This window comes from Lissotriton helveticus, chromosome 7 (genome assembly GCF_964261635.1).
Source record: "Lissotriton helveticus chromosome 7, aLisHel1.1, whole genome shotgun sequence".
In the NCBI taxonomy this organism is placed as follows: domain Eukaryota; kingdom Metazoa; phylum Chordata; class Amphibia; order Caudata; family Salamandridae; genus Lissotriton; species Lissotriton helveticus.
In genome coordinates this window covers 1878797251-1878810066 of record NC_136068.1, presented here as the reverse complement: position 1 = coordinate 1878810066, position 12816 = coordinate 1878797251, and the positions used below count along the sequence as shown (strand labels likewise).

The following is a 12816-nucleotide window of genomic DNA, read 5'->3' as shown; positions in this document are numbered from 1 at the left end:
CTGGGTCCGTGGAGTTTCATTCTCGCATGCGTCCTTGTGGAGGTCTGATTGGTTCCATACGAGTCCAGTATGGACACTGTTTCGTTGGGCACGTTGGGCACTGCAATAACACAGATGGGTGAGAAGGTGTTTGCACATGTTTATTGGTTATGATATAATCAGTGTTTTTGTAACATTATTTTAGTACCCCTGTCCTGATGAAGCCATAAAGAGTCTACTGGCAGAAACGCGACCGCGACTGCGTCGACACTCTTGTGTTAAAGGAGTCCCTTTATCGTTATTCATGTTTGTTTCAACTTCTGGCGCCCTTTATTAAATCAGTTTTGTGAGAGAAGTTTCTTCTCAGGGTCCATTAGGACTCCCTTTTAGATTTATATCACTCAGAAGTGGGAGTGAATATATTTTGAGAAAGGTTTCAACTATCTTTCTTAGGGTACGCTGTTGTATATATATGTATATGTTGTATATATATATTGTAAAGAATTGTTGTACTGTGTATAGTAGGATCATTAGATATATTTTTGTTTGTGTTATTTTTTGGATTAATTTTGTGTGCCACTGTTCTTGTGATACGTGTATATATCCTTATAAATTATGATTAGTAAGATTTGTTTACATTAAGTTGTAAAGAACAAGATAATTAATTATTTCTTGGTCATAACATTAAATTTGAAATGAATTCCTTAGTACCGTTTTTTCTACTTTCTCATCTTTTTGATGAACCTTGCTCCGGTATGGGAGGGTGATGTGGGCAGAACCCCTTTAGTATATTCTTTTCAAATTCCTCAGGTCTTTTTTCGAGGATTCAACATGTCTGTCTGCTCTTACCAACTGTTGACAAATGTTTTTTCCTTTTTTAAACGCAAACAGAGGCTTTTCTATTCCCAATGGTTCTATCAGTTTCCAGTTTTTTTTAATTATTTCTTGACACGATTAGCTTTAGGATCAAATGGAAGGACACATGTCAAGGGGGTCTTTTTGTCTAATTGTTTAGGTACAAGCAGTGATTCTCTAGGTGTGTACCAAGCCCTCTTAAGGGCTGACTTAACCAATTTCTTATGATAGCCTCGTGTAACTAGTTTATCTTTCAGAATGCTGGCATTGTAGAAGTAGTCATCCTTATTTGTACAATTCCTCCTCACTCGGAGGAATTGACCATACGGTAAATTCTCTTTTAGCGTTCGAGGGTGACTGCTTGAAAAAAATGCAAAAGAGTATTCCTGTCCGTTGATCTAGTGTACAGACTTACAGACAACTGATCATTTTCATGCTGAACATATACATCAAGAAAGTTCAATTTATTCTTGTCTTTGGATATAGTGAAATTTAATTCCACTGTTCTTTAGTTTAACCTCATCCAAGGATACTCCCGTCCCCAAACCTGCTCCCAAAGACAAACAAAAAGTTGCCCTGCCTGCTGTGAAGGCACAACAGCTGTCTAAGGCAGATTCACCCTCAACCTCAACTCCCACCCACATCCCTGTGAAGCTGGGACAGGAGAGCAATGTGGGGAGTTCACCTGGTCAACAGGGGATGGAAGGGAAAAGGCAAGACCAACCCAAGCGTAACACCTGATCCAGCAAATCTTCACAGAGATAGCAGTTTCTCATGCACACATGTCCATCCTTTGAACTATGGACTGGCCAATAACCTTGCTATTTGTCACTTTCAATGCACATTCCCTGTGCAGGTTCTCATGCACACATGTACATACTTTGAACTATGGACTGGCCAATGGCCTTGCTGTTTGTCACTTTCGATGCCCATTCCCTGTGTAGGTTCTCATGCACAAATGTACATCCTTTGAACTATGGACTGGCCAATGGCCTTTCTGTTTGTCACTTTGGATGCCCATTCCCTGTGCAGGCTCTCATGCACACATGTACATACTTTGAACTATGGACTGGCTAATGGCCTTGCTGTTTTCTAATTGTGATGCCTATCTGAGTAATATGTAATAAATACAGTTACTCCTGTTATCTCCTTTGTGAGTGTCCTTGCTAAATAAATATGTTCTGTATGTGTATGGTTGCATGTGACACATGCTCTGTATGCCACTTCAACATTGCCAATTGATTTTTTTACTTTTTCAAAGTTTGCCAGAGGTGACAGGCACTTTAGTTCTTGTTGACTCTGAGGCTTGATGGTGCAATGATGGGTGTTTGTGATGATCTACTGTTATCCTAATCATTCTATGGTCATGTTTGCTAAATTGTACACATGTCATGTTATGATGCTATACCACAACAGAGGTGAATTCTTTCCACAGGATTACTTTTTGAGAGGCCTGGGTGCATCATATCTGTGTGATCTTTCTTGATGTGTGTACAGCAGTGTTGATGTGTGGACATTGGGATATGTGAACTTGAGTGGTCATAGAGTGTAAATGAGCTGTCATTGTCAGTCGTGTTGCTGTGTGTGTGCCCCTGGAATGTCCACTCCACACATGTGTGATCCAGGTAATGAGTGTCTGTTTGTTTCAATTGTCTGCCATGTGCTTCAGATTCTGGGCACATATAGGATTTGTAGGTTGAGCACTGTGCAGTGTGTTGATGTATCCTTGCACTCCTGGGGGACACCTACTTGTTGCCAGTTGTGAATATGCAGAGTGTGTGACTGCCAAGTCTGCGTTGTGTTTTGTTGATCAGTCATGTGTCTTTTTGCTGTTTGTGCTCACTGTGCAGACCTGATCAGCCACACTGACATTAGTTGTGAGTTGACCCATTTTTGGCTCTAGAATGGTATGTGGAGTCATGCCATCCACTCGATGTGCTTCTGATGCCTTCACATTGTAAGTAACTCCTCTATGTGTTTGTGTACTGTACACTAATAGCAAGTACGATGGGACCCCCTCAATAAACTAAATATGGCCAAGGAAAAGAGGGGAAGAGAAAAACATTACTATGAAAAATTGTTACAGCATAGGCCATTAATCTTCAGATACTGGTGTACATCCTATACCTAATTTAACAAAAGGTGACAGATACATGACAATCTTTTTTAATTTTTATTTTCTTCAATGATATGAGGTTTTCTTTATTTTCAATTTCTCAATCTTCTTATATTCTTCATTATATTTAAGTTCATCAAAAACATTTTATCACAAATACAATTTTTAAATATACACATAATACATACAAAAAGAAAGAAAAATATGATACAACAGTAGAAAAATACAAAATTTATCACAATATACCTAAAGTAAATAAACCCCTGATAACATACACTCATCCAGAAAATACAACCACAATCATACCCATACTTCATTCAAAACCACAACAAAAAGAAGAGAAAACTGAATTTTAATTGACAGACTCGTCACGCCAATTAATAGGTCTCAAGACAAAGTATGAGACCCTACACTAGGTCGACGCGCGTTTCGGCGGCTCAAGGCCACCTTCTTCAGGACCTCTTCCAAGCAATCTAATCCAAGAATCCAGGGGACCTAAAATAAACATAGAAAATACTGTCACCATAAACACTCTCGAACGAGTGAGAGAGAACACTAAATATTCAACATTTTAAAACATTGTTCAACGTAACACAGTAGCTCTACAAATGACCAAGAAAAGATTATTTTCAGAGAGACAATAGGTCAATGATAAAATACTGAGGAAATACCAATTACACAGTTTATCTGACACGCAGCATTTATAATACCTAGGCCTTTGTATGAACCTAAGGAGATACCAATTGCACAGCTTATCTGAGAAGCAACATTTATAATAACTAGACCTTTATATGAACCATAATATAGTCCATTAAGTCAAAGCGAGTGTCAGTTATCACTAAGTTCTAACAAAAAAACATAAAACATGGCATATTTTTAGAAACGGACATAGATCTACTTACGATTAAAAACCGATTCCTGTTCCCAATTTTTGATCCATAAAGTATAAAAAGGGAGAAAATACCATGCAACTGAGTTGCTTAAGGATATTGTGTTTTTAAAGAACCTGAGAGAGAAAAGATAGGAAATGACACCGCTATAGCTGACCATCTAATCAAGTAGATTCATTGCATTACAAGCACGATAATCCTACTAAGATCTAATCTTACCTCAATGTAAGATGACGCAAGGGAGAGTCTTTAATGCCGTGTCGATAAATCGTGAAGGGCGAGTCTATTTTTCAGCGAGGAAATATGCCAGAGAATATTAAACTGGAAAAAAACACACCATTGTTTCAAAATAAGCAACCTATCAATAGCAGTTGTTCTCATGTCTAGCATAGTGGAATTTTCGTAAAGAACCCACCTTTTCAATAAGTGGATCCTCCTCCATATACTTAATTGAAAAGATGCTCAATAGTATTCAAGTGGTGAGGGCAAAATACTTGCCTCTATCCATAGATGACCTAGGATGTAAAAAGATTTTATATGGTCTTAGTATGCATGAGTCACATAAGGAGGAGAAGAGTTTTATAAAAGGAGGGACACTCCTAGTTATTTAACATACATCCGGCACGGAAGTATGTCCGCAAATGACAAAGAATACGTGGCGCACGAGTAATACTTACTCAGATAATGTACAAGATGCAGACCGTAAATCTCCCCTGCCGGTGCCGGCTACTCTCAGTGCAAACAGTACGAAAGGCTGATTATTACATTTTTAAACCCTGAAGGGATCGCGTGTTATCGCGATATTCCAAAAATGCCAGAAATAGTCTCGAACGTGTTGGGAGACTAAAAATGAATGACGGACTACCGTTAGCCCTCTATTTTCATCACGAAAATGTCAACCAATGCGGTATTGTATGCAATGTTACATACATTTTTTTATCTATCCTAAAATAAAGGAAAATAACCAATAAAAAAAGATTTTTTTTAAAGATATAATGTGCCACATATTGTCCACTTGTAGGGGACCTCCTCAAATCTTAGATGGAAAGTATCACAATGTCATTAATTAAACACACAACACAAACATTGCAAAACTGGTAATCTGATGCAAATAATAAAAATACTTGTTAGCATATAATCTCAGAATGGCAAATGTCAACAGACAGTGCTGACAAAGTGGATTATAATCGATAAAGTAAGTAAATGCAGCTATCGAAAATATTAAGAGGGCACAAGAAATTGAATACTCGCTATCTACAATGGAATGGTATCTACTTTCTAACATACCATAATATTTCCTCATTAAGGCCACGTTTAACACAGTCAAGGTGATAAATCCAAAAGGTTTCACGTTTCTTCCGTGTAATTTCGATTGGTTGGCCTAATCTTGCTTGTACTTTTTCTAAGATTGACCATTTAATTTCTCTCTCATTATGATTCGTGTCCATACAATGTTGAACTAGGGGTGCCATCAATTTTTTGGTTCTGACGGCAGACTTATGTTCACTGAAACGGAGACGGAATTTGCGACCCGTTTCTCCTACATAGGCCAACCCGCAGCCACAGAACAAAATATATATGATATTACTGCTACGACAGTTTGTTAAGTAGCGTAGTTTGATTTCTTTATCATTGTATTTGATAACTTCACATACAATTGCTGAATCACAAGCGTGGCAAGAACCACATCTGTGTTTACCCAAGATTACAGGTATACCTGTAATAGAACGTAGGCCATCAGAGGAGGGTTTTTTTGTCTGCCGGGTATGCACTAGCATATCCTTAAGGTTCTTATTCCTTCTGTAGGCTAGCAGAGGTAATGGGATGGGGGGAGCATCTACATCCAAGTTAAGAATATTCCAGTTTTTATTTATGATGTTCCTAATTTTGTGATTCAGAGTGGAATGATTAATCACACATGTGATCCGATTCTGATTTGGATGCTTATATCCTCGTAATAGTGCAGATCTGTCATAATATTTCGCTCTTTTGTAAGCATGCCGTATGATTCGATGGGGGTAACCCCTCTTATGGAGCCTATCTTTAAGGGCAGTTCCATGTTTATGGAAAGCGGCCATATCCGTGCAGTTGCGACGGATTCGTAAGAATTCCCCAAAGGGGATGGACTCCCTTTGACAGTTGGAATGGTAGCTATCAAACTTCAGAATGGTATTCTTAGCTGTAGTTTTCCTAAAGAGGCTCACTTCCAAATGACCATTGGTACCCTCAATACTAATGTCCTCTATGGTTGTTGTAATTCACCGTAAACCTAAGGTTAGTGTCGCTGGCATTAAGCCAAAGAACAAATGACTGTAACAAATCAACAGAGCCACTCCAAATGAAAAAAATATCATCTATGAATCGCTTCCAGATAGAGACATTAACAAAAAAAGGTGCCAATTCATTGTAGATATTCTGTAATTCCCACTCTCCCATGAAGTTGTTTGCCACGCTAGGGGCGCAAGAAGGACCCATTGAAGTGCCTTTAATTTGTTTATAAAGGCTACCGTTGTATTCAAAGAAGTTGTTCAAGAGAACAACCTCCAAGCATTGTAAGATGAAGACATCTAGCCGATCTTCTGGGTATCTCTGTAGTAAAGCTGACACAGCCTGTAACGCCCGACATTGAGGTATGTTAGTGTATAACGCCTCAATGTCGAGCGTCACAAGGATGTCGGTATCTGGGTTAAATGGTAAGCCCTCAATCTTATTGATAATATCACCGATATCCCGGATGTACGAGGCATACCTCTGTGTAAGGGGACATCAAAATGTATCAACATATTTTGATAAGGGCTCCGTACAGGACCCAATGGTGGATATTATAGGTCGCATGGGTGGGTTTGTCTCTGACTTATGTGTTTTGGGTAGCCCATAAAGGGCGGAGGTAGTTGGACAAGATTTATTTAAAAAGACATATTCATCTTCACAGATGAGCCCATCTGTGAATGCTACTTGAGTCATTTCTTGAATATGCTTATTCAATCTTTTCAATTCCCTCCGTTGTGCTGGTCTATAATGATCTGTCACTGACAGCATCTCATACATCTTCTCATCATAGGTGTCTCTATCAAATACGACAATCCCCCCACCTTTGTCACAAGGTTTAATGACAACAGAAAGATCTGTCTTCAATTTATTAAGAGATGCAGTCTCTAATCTAGAGAGGTTAAACTGTGGTTTATAGGGATTCTTAATAATTCATGCAATGTCTCGGAGGACACCATGTTCAAAAATACGCACTTCAGTGCCGACCATGTCCAACGTAGGGGTGAATGTCGATGGAGGTTTGCACCTAGATAAGTTATTATCCTCTTCATTTGTGGGACGGTCCGAAAAGAATCTGTTCAATCTGACCTTTCTAAAAAAGGCAAACTGGTCCTCATGCAACCTAAATTTATTCACATGTACGCTAGGAACAAATGATAGACCCTTGCTCAACATCTCTATATCCTCAGGTTCAAGCGAGATAGATGACAGATTGTAAATAGGCAGGTTTTCTACATTAGTCAATAAATGGGAACTCGATATACCTCCTACCACCAATACTGGTGGTTGCGGGTCCTTACATACTGTTGAGGAGGTTGAGGGCTCATTTGGGCTTGAGCTCCTTGATCCTGCCACCGTACATTCCTTCCTCGGTATTGACCCCGGGGTAAAAAAACCCTTCCATGAAATGGTCGTTGGGTGGACCTACCTCTGAATGATCTAGAATTATATTGGCCATTACTCATGTCTTGGTAATTATCACCATCAGATCCAGAAGAACATGAGTCTGAAAAATTGGTATATTTCCTACCTGGGTACCCATTGAAGTTCGAATTATAGTTCCCTTGTGCCCCTTCTTGATAGTAACTGGGAGTGAGGTAGGGGTACATTTTTTCTTTGGTGAACCATCTTAAATCTTTTCGTAGCTTTTCTGTTTTTTTATTTGTAAGGTAGGTGTCAAAATCTTTCATTTCTGATTGAATTTTATCAAGGCTGTTCTTGGCTTCATCCACAGCCGTGGATGTACTGAGTTTGGTCTCTAAGTCGTTAATCTCCTGCAAGAGGGTTGATGCTATTTCCTTAGCTGTTTCTATTATTAACATCATCCAGTCCCTGGAACAGCGGTTAGAAATTAGTGACCACCACTCCAGGAACTTTCTGATGCCAATAAATAACGCAGGGGCATTACGAACTCTTAATCCTGAGGGGATTACACCCGCCTTAAGGTACTCAAACATATAGTATGCATGAGATTCTATGTGTTTAAGTTTTTTCGCATATTTAATAGATTTTGCCATTCACTATTGTCTAGTTGGTGGGTGGAATGGGGGGCACTATCTCCCGTAACTCTCCCCATCAGGGAATTAAAATCATCATCAGAAAATCCAAAGGTTTGGAAATGGTCCATTTTCAAGTGTTTTCAAATGCGCTATACTGTGTAATTAATACTCACGTGTCTAGAATGTATACACACAAAAGTCTAAAAAAAAGGAAAAATAAGAGAAAACAAGAAAAAATATTAAGCGTGATCTCCCGAATGTCCAACCAAAGGTAAAATGCACAATGTAATAGTCATATGAGAGCAAACAGTGATACATTCAACAAAGTAACACTTCAAAAAAAAGGGAGAAAATACATCTAACAAAACAATAAATAACCAATGAAAATCCCACGATTAAAAAAAACGCGAATGCTAATAGCAAGTACGATGGGACCCCCTCAACAAACTAAATATGGCCAAGGAACAGAGGGGAAGAGAAAAACATTACTATGAAAAATTGTTCCAGCATAGGGCATTAATCTTCAGATACTGGTGTACATCCCATACTTAATTTAACAAAAGGTGACAGATACATGACAATCTTTTTTCATTTTTATTTTCTTCAATGATATGAGGTTTTCTTTATTTTCAATTTCTCAATCTTTTTATATTCTTCATTATATTTAAGTTCATCAAAAACATTTTTATCACAAATACAATTTATAAATATACACATAATTCATACAAAAAGAAAGAAAATTATGATACAACAGTAGAAAAATACAAAATTTATCACAATATACCTAAAGTAAATAAACCCCATGTAACATACACTCATCCAGAAAATACTACCACAATCATACCCATACTTCATTCAAAACCACAACAAAAAGAAGAGAAAACTGAATTTTAATTGACAGACTCGTCACGCCAATTAATAGGTCTCAAGACACAGTATGAGACCCTGCACTAGGTGGACGCGCGTTTCGGCGGCTCAAGGCTACCTTCTTCAGGACCTCTTCCAAGCAATCTAATCCAAGAATCCAGGGGACCTAAAATATACATAGAAAATACTGTCACCATAAACACTCTCAAACGAGTGAGAGAGAACACTAAATAATCAACATTTTAAAACATTGTTCAACGTAACACAGTAGCTCTACAACTGACCAAGTGTTGGTTGAACCTTGAGGAGATATGCACAGAAAAGATTATTTTCAGAGAGACAATAGGTCAATGATAAAATACTGAGGAAATACCAATTACGCAGTTTATCTGACATGCAGCATTTATAATAACTAGGCCTTTGTATGAACCTAAGGAGATACAATTGCACAGCTTATCTGAGAAGCAACATTTATAATAACTAGGCCTTTATATGAACCATAATATAGTCCATTAAGTCAAAGCGAGTGTCAATTATCACTAAGTTCTAACAAAAAACATAAAACATGGCATATTTTTAGAAACGGACATAGATCTACTTACGATTAAAAACCGATTCCTGTTCCCAATTTTTGATCCATAATGTAAAAAAAGGGAGAAAATACCATGTAACTGAGTTGCTTAACGATATTGTGTTTTTAAAGAACCTGAGAGAGAAAAGTTAGGAAATGACACTGCTATAGCTGACCATCTAATCAAGTAGATTCATTGCATTACAGGCACGATAATCCTACTAAGATGTAATCTTACCACAATGTAAGATGACGCAAGGGAGAGTCTTTAATGCCGTGTCGATAAATCGTGAAGGGCGAGTCTACTTTTCAGCGAGGAAATATGCCAGAGAATATTAAACTGGAACAAAACACACTATTGTTTAAAAATAAGCAACCTATCAATAGCAGTTGTTCTCATGTCTAGCATAGTGGCATTTTCGTAAAGAACCCACCTTTTCAATAAGTGGATCCTCCTCCATATACTTAGTCGAAAAAATGCTCAATAGTAATCAAGTGGTGAGGGCAAAATACTTGCCTCTATCCATAGATGACCTAGGATGTAAAAAGATTTTATATGGTCTTAGTATGCATGAGTCACATAAGGAGGAGGAGAGTTTTATAAAAGGAGGGGCACTCCTAGTTATTTAACGTCGTACATACATCCGGCACGGAAGTATGTCTGCAAATGACAAAGAATACGTGGCGCACGAGTAATACTTACTCAGATAATGTACAAGATGCAGACCGTAAATCTCCCCTGCCGGCTACTCTCAGTGCAAACAGTACGAAAGGCTGATTATTACGTTTTTAAACACTGAAGGAGTCGCGTGTTATCGCGATATTCCAAAAATGCCGGAAATAGTCTTGAACGTGTTGGGAGACTAAAAATAAATGACGGACTACCGTTAGCCCTCTATTTTCAATACGAAAATGTCAACCAATGCGGTATTGTATGCAATGTTACATAAAAAATGTTATCTATCATAAAATAAAGAAAAAAGGAAAAGGACCAATAAAAAATATTTTTTTAAAGATATAATGTGCCACATATTGTCCACTTGTAGGGGAACTCCTCAATTCTTAGATGGAAAGTATCACGATGTCATTAATTAAACACACAACACAAACGTTGCAAAAGTGGTAATCTGATGCAAATATTAAAAAGACTTGTTAGCTTATAATCTCAGAATGGCAAACACATGTGGTTTCCAGGACAGACCATGGTTGGGCTGCACGCTATTAATGTTGAATTATGGATGAACGGTGAAAATGTACAATACACAGAGTGCACTTGTCTAAACCCCTTTCAAAGTTTTATTTAGTTTATGACAGAATTTCAAAAATGCCCGAGACTGTTTATATTTTGTCTCCTAAAGCCAAACTCTAGTCAAATGAGTGCAGGCGAGGCCTGTTTTGGGAGATTAAGTATGCGACGATAGGACCCTATCATGAGTTTGTCTTATTTTATTGGCTGTCCCACTCAGGATCTCCATGCCATTTGTCAAAGACAGGGTATGTTTAACTGCCATCATTTGTAATAGTGATTTAGGAGACAAGAATCTTGAATGAGCCTCTTGCATCAAATATAACCCCCAGGTATTTGTACTCTTATACTGACTCTAACCTTAGGCCTTATATATACAAATTTTAGTTGTATGACTATACTCTGCGTCACTCAATTGTGTTTTGTTTTACTCTAATTGACATTTTACCCATGGATCGAGGTGTACTGAGCAGTTTCGCTAATTAACCTCTGAAGGCCCACCTTGGTGTAACTAAGTAGGAGACTATCGTCGGTGTACAGGAGATGGGAGATGTTAAAGCCAGCCACCGACAGGGAATATAAATTGGTTCATGCCAGGTGTAATATTGGCAAGGTACAAATTGAACAAGAGTGGGGCCAAGACGCAGCCTTGTTGTAGGCCATTCATTGTTGTAATTTTTTGCAAAGTTGTTGCGCCATCACCCAATCTAACTCTTATCCATGTATCTGTATGCAGTAATTGGATTGCTCTGAGGAGAGTAGATTAAATACATCAATTAATCAATTTACCCCAGAGAATGTTTCTCTGCACTACATCAAAAGCTGAACGAAAATAAAAAAAACACAAGTGAAGATTGATTGATCGCCTCCTTGCTTGTTCTTGATTGTTCTTTTATTAGGGCCAACATCTGAATGTTTATGGATGTACCTAGGCCTTTGATGAACCCGGTCTGATTTCTGGACAACAGATTTTTAGATTTCACCCAAGCCGTAAGCTCTGTCAGCAGGCCTTTTGGAAAGAACTTGGCCTCAAGGTCCAAAGAGGCTATCAACTGATAGTTGGCAGTATCTGAAGATATGCCGGCTTTGTGAATCAGGGCCAATATTAATCCCATGAAACTGTCTGGGCTTTCTTGGCTAAAAAGAATGTAGTTGAATAAATTGGACAAGTTTTCCACCCAGTAATATGGATTCTGTTTATAAATAGCTTGAGGGAGTTCATTTGGGCCTGGGGCCCAACTCTGCGAGTAAGGCGGATGATGTTTTCCAGCATTCTAGGGTCGATTACCATGGGTGGTGATATTATTGCTGACAGATTTTAAGGCTGCAGTTGCAGAGACTGTGCCCCTGTACATGGCTCCAAGGTGTTTGTTCGAAGTGTATTCTGAGATGTTTGATGACATGCCTTGTGATTTCCAGCTGGCAGAATGATTAACTAATTTCCAGGATTCTCTTGAGTCTTTGCGCTTTGAGGCATGGAGGATTTTACACCAGTACCATTCTAATTCAGTTTTTGTTTGGAGCCATACCTCGTTATTGTTTGGCAACCTTAACTTTGGTAAGATACCACTTTGGGCTCTTGCGTTCGGACTGTTTATTAATACCCTTAACGCGAGATTACATTTCTTTTAGCTGTTATAAGTTTGATTTAAATGTTCCTTGTAAAAGTAGATGGTTTTGTCGATATGCCCGTTTGACGACCAGCATTTTCCTCCATTAAAAGCTTCGAGAATTGTTCCCAATGGCCCAGAAGATTTTGGTTTGCGTCATATAGTCTTTACCATATCTCTCCCTCTTGAAGTTTGACTTTCTCAATACATGTTACCGGCCACTTTAGTTTTTTTATAGTTGGACAATTTTAGTGTGGCCTATTTCTGGAGCTCTTTGTTCGTGCAGTGAAATAGTTACGTTGAAACTCATCATTTGCAGCTGATGGTCACTTTCCAACATATTGCACAGCATGTAGCATGTGACTTCCTGGCATAGTAAATCTATTTGAATTGTTTGAAAAATTGAATTGCAGA

The 12816-nt window shown here is 38.3% G+C and overlaps 1 long non-coding RNA gene across 2 annotated transcripts; it reads right to left on the bottom strand.

Annotated features, from left to right (window-relative positions):
- Positions 1-3249: 3249 nt before the first annotated feature.
- Positions 3250-10080, bottom strand: LOC144767816 (uncharacterized). Of its 2 annotated transcripts, none has more exons than XR_013598350.1 (3): positions 9981-10080; positions 9785-9886; positions 3250-3445 (listed from the first exon to the last, which is right to left on the bottom strand). It is a non-coding gene; the product is annotated as an uncharacterized LOC144767816 (long non-coding RNA). The 2 variants fall into 2 exon arrangements; XR_013598349.1 differs by lacking the exon at positions 3250-3445 and adding an exon at positions 8919-9141.
- Between the last annotated feature and the right edge of the window lie 2736 nt (positions 10081-12816).